General features: G+C 34.7%; 1 pseudogene; it reads right to left on the reverse strand.

The window, feature by feature from the left end:
- Positions 1–1,146: 1,146 nt before the first annotated feature.
- On the reverse strand, positions 1,147–1,818 carry LOC101704444 (trafficking protein particle complex subunit 2-like; annotated as a pseudogene).
- Between the last annotated feature and the right edge of the window lie 1,722 nt (positions 1,819–3,540).

The following is a 3,540-nucleotide window of genomic DNA, read 5'->3' on the forward strand; positions in this document are numbered from 1 at the left end:
CTTGGGCCGGGGATTTAGCTCAGTGGTTTCGTCGCCTGCTGCACAAGTGCAAACGAGTATCGCCTCAATGTGCACCCATTTAGCAGTAAATGTCTCTAATTTCTCATTTTTGATGGCTGAGTAGTACTCCATTTTATTAAAAAAAAACCCCACATTTTCTTTATCCAGTCTCCAGTTGATGGGCATTTGGGCTGTTTCCAAGTTTTAGCTATAACAAATTGTGCTGCTATGAACATGGGTGCACATATATCATTGTGGTATGATTCTTTTAATTTTTTGGAGAAGATACCCAGCAGGGGAATAGCTGGGTCAAATGGGACTTCCAGTCCTAGTTCTTTGAGATATCTCCATACTGATTTTCACAGTGGTTGCACCAGTCTATACTCCCAACAGCAGTGGAGCAGTCAGAACAAAATTCTTCAAGTGCTCATAATAAACACAAAAAATATCTGGTAGTATTATTTTCTTTTCCATGGATAGTAACTATTTTACATTAAAATCACAAACTTAGTACAGTACAGAAGAGACTACTTCTAGCTGCCTCTAATAGCCTAAAAGCCCAAGTGCAAATGTTAATGTAATCCGAGTTTTTCTTTTAATAACAGTTCTTAAACTGTATTACAACTTTTTATAAGTACAGATATCAATTGGTTTATTCACGTCCCAGGTTACTTTCCTGAAAGGAAATACAAGAACATACAGTGATAGAGGCAACATATTTCACCATGGTCTGTAACTTTGGTCCATCATACACATATAGGTCTAGGATTCTAAAATTATATAGGATCACTATTCCCAGTCCCTGCAGAGGGGGGCATACAACATTTAGTACTGCAAAAGCGTTCTGCTTCAGCTTCTTAGGTAGTGCTGTGTGTTAGAAAAGTTTATAGTATCTCTAAAATACAAGTCATCATATGTGCTATCAATTTCATTTCATTCTGCAGAATCTTTTAGTTTTAAATCTGTCTACCAAATCTTGACTATGACATTTCTTTTTTTGAATTCCTACATCAAGGTTAAACTATCTGGACAAGGAAAGTCAAAAGCTTCTCAACTTTTGAAATACAAACATTTCAAAATTATTGATAAAGAGCTCTTTATAAATAACACTTCATAAGCAAATACCAACATGAAACAATGTACTATTTTTAAGTTATAAAAGAAATTCCAGTAGATTTAGATAAACCGGGACAAGTACAAGTTTTCTAGGCTATTTAATCAAGTTACTTGCAATGTACACATTCCTGAGTATATCCCATTGTGACATTGTTTATTTTGAAATTTTTCTGCATTCAGCTTAAAAGATGTTTCTTCCCAAGAAATTGAACTTTTCTGTCAAATGCACTTGACTGAACAGGAGAGTTGGGGTCATAAAATGGATTCATTGCAAACATACCTTTATATACGAATCATAGACATCAGTAAAGAAGTTCTTTATTCCATCTTCTTGCCTTATATCATGAAGCATAATAAATCTCATTTGGCCTGCAGTGACAAATGCTGACACAAACCACTCATTGAATTTGTCCACAGTTTTCAAGTACATCTTGTTTGAAGCCACATGTTTTCATCCACAAGGTCAAGAGCATTGCGAGCTATGATCTGATTCAGATGACGATGATCATCTTTGGATTCTGCTTCCCCAGCTGGCAAAAATTCCATTTCAAAAACTGGATTAAGATGGTGGCCAACAATTACAAAGTAGAAGCTTCCAGACATTGTCTTTAGTATATGGCTCCTGTCGAGAGACGCCAACAACATAAATGCCCAGTCAATTCCCGGGGCCAAGACCCGCGCTCCGCAGCTTCAGCCCAGACTCCTCTGGCACTTATTCTTTAAAAATGTTTTAATAGAGATATACTTTACAATAAAATGTACTCTTTTTGGAGTAGAGCTTTATGAGATTGTAAAAATACATGCACCCATGGGGCCGGGGATTTAGCCCAGTGGTTCTGTTGCCTGCCTTGTAAGCACAAGGACCGGAGTTCGATCCCCGGTACCAAAAAAAAAAAAAAAAAAAAAAAAATACATGCACCCATGTAACTAACCACTGTCATGATCAAGATACAGAAGTGTGGTAATCTGAAAAAGTATTCTATTCTATAATTTTTGTAGTTAGTCATTTTCCTCATTGCAAGTCCTGGCAATGACTGATCTATTTCCCATTCCTACAGTCATTTCAAGAATGGCATAAACTGACTTGTATAACAAGTAGCATTTCTAGTATGGTTTCTTTGATTTAGAATAATTAATTTGCTCTCAAGCATACTGTGATATGCTCCTGTTTATTGACAAGCAGTATTTGATTGTGTAGGAGTTTATCCATTTATCAGTTGAAGGACATTTAGATTGTTTCCACTGTAGGGTGTTAATGAATAAAGCTGCCACGAACAGTCACATAGATATTTTAAAATAAACTTTCATTTCAGATAAGTTTTAAATTTACAGGAAAGTTGACTTTGTGCAGGAATTCCAAAATACACACATCTAATTTCTTCCATTGTTAATGTATTATTTGGAATATTTGTCACAACCACTGAACCAGTATTACTGTCTTATTATTCAGTAAAGTCAATACTTTATGTACATTTTCTTACTTTTTACTTAAAGTCTTTTACTGGGCGGGGGGAGCTTTGATCCCACCCAGGATACCATATTGCCTTTAGTCATTATGTCTCCTTCGGATTCTGTAGAATCTAGAGTATGACAGTTTTTCAGATTCTCCTTGCTTTTGATAACCTTGGCAACTTTAAGTAGTATTAGTCAGGAATTTTACAGCATGTCTTTCAATTTCGGTGACAGTTTTCTTGTGGTTAGATGGTGACTACTGTGTAAAAGTGCCAGTTCTCATTATACATCAAGATACAGATTATTAGCATGACTTATTGTTCATCTAGTGGCATACTGTTTCTTCAGTTTTCTCATTGTAAATCTTCTCGTTTTCTCTTTCCAGGCTGTACTCTTTGGAAAAAAGTTACTATGCAGTTTGTATTTGAACAATAGGTATTAAACCTCTGCTTTTTCATGAGGAAGTAGCTACATATTTAGAAATTATTTGAATAGGGTGCTTCATCTCTATTTATAAATTTATTTATTTAATTATTTTTATTTACATCATCATGGGTTCATGGATATTTATTTTATAATTCATGCTATAATACAATATTATGTTATCTTGTTTCTATTGTTCCAACTTTAGACACTGAGCGCCCTTTTAAATGGCTCCTGAGTCCCTTTGAGTACTCCCAATATTAGATTTTTTTTTTTTACTTTGTTTTCTGGTATTACAAAATATTCTGAGTTAATTTTGTATATTCTGTCTTAGATTTAATAATTTCCCCAAGGAACTCCATACCTTTAATTAGACAATAGCATATGAAATTAAAATCTAAGTTCTAGGTATGTATATATACATATATATATATTTTGTTTGTTTGTTTGTTTTTGGTTTTTTTTGGGTTTTTTTGTACCAGGGATCAAACTCAGGTCATTGAGCTTGCCCAGCAGGCATTGAGACACTGAGCTAAATCATCTCAGCCC

Source organism: Heterocephalus glaber, unplaced genomic scaffold (assembly GCF_053883595.1).
Source record: "Heterocephalus glaber isolate CG9 unplaced genomic scaffold, H.glaber_assembly_v1.0 deba00001538, whole genome shotgun sequence".
Classification (NCBI taxonomy): domain Eukaryota; kingdom Metazoa; phylum Chordata; class Mammalia; order Rodentia; family Bathyergidae; genus Heterocephalus; species Heterocephalus glaber.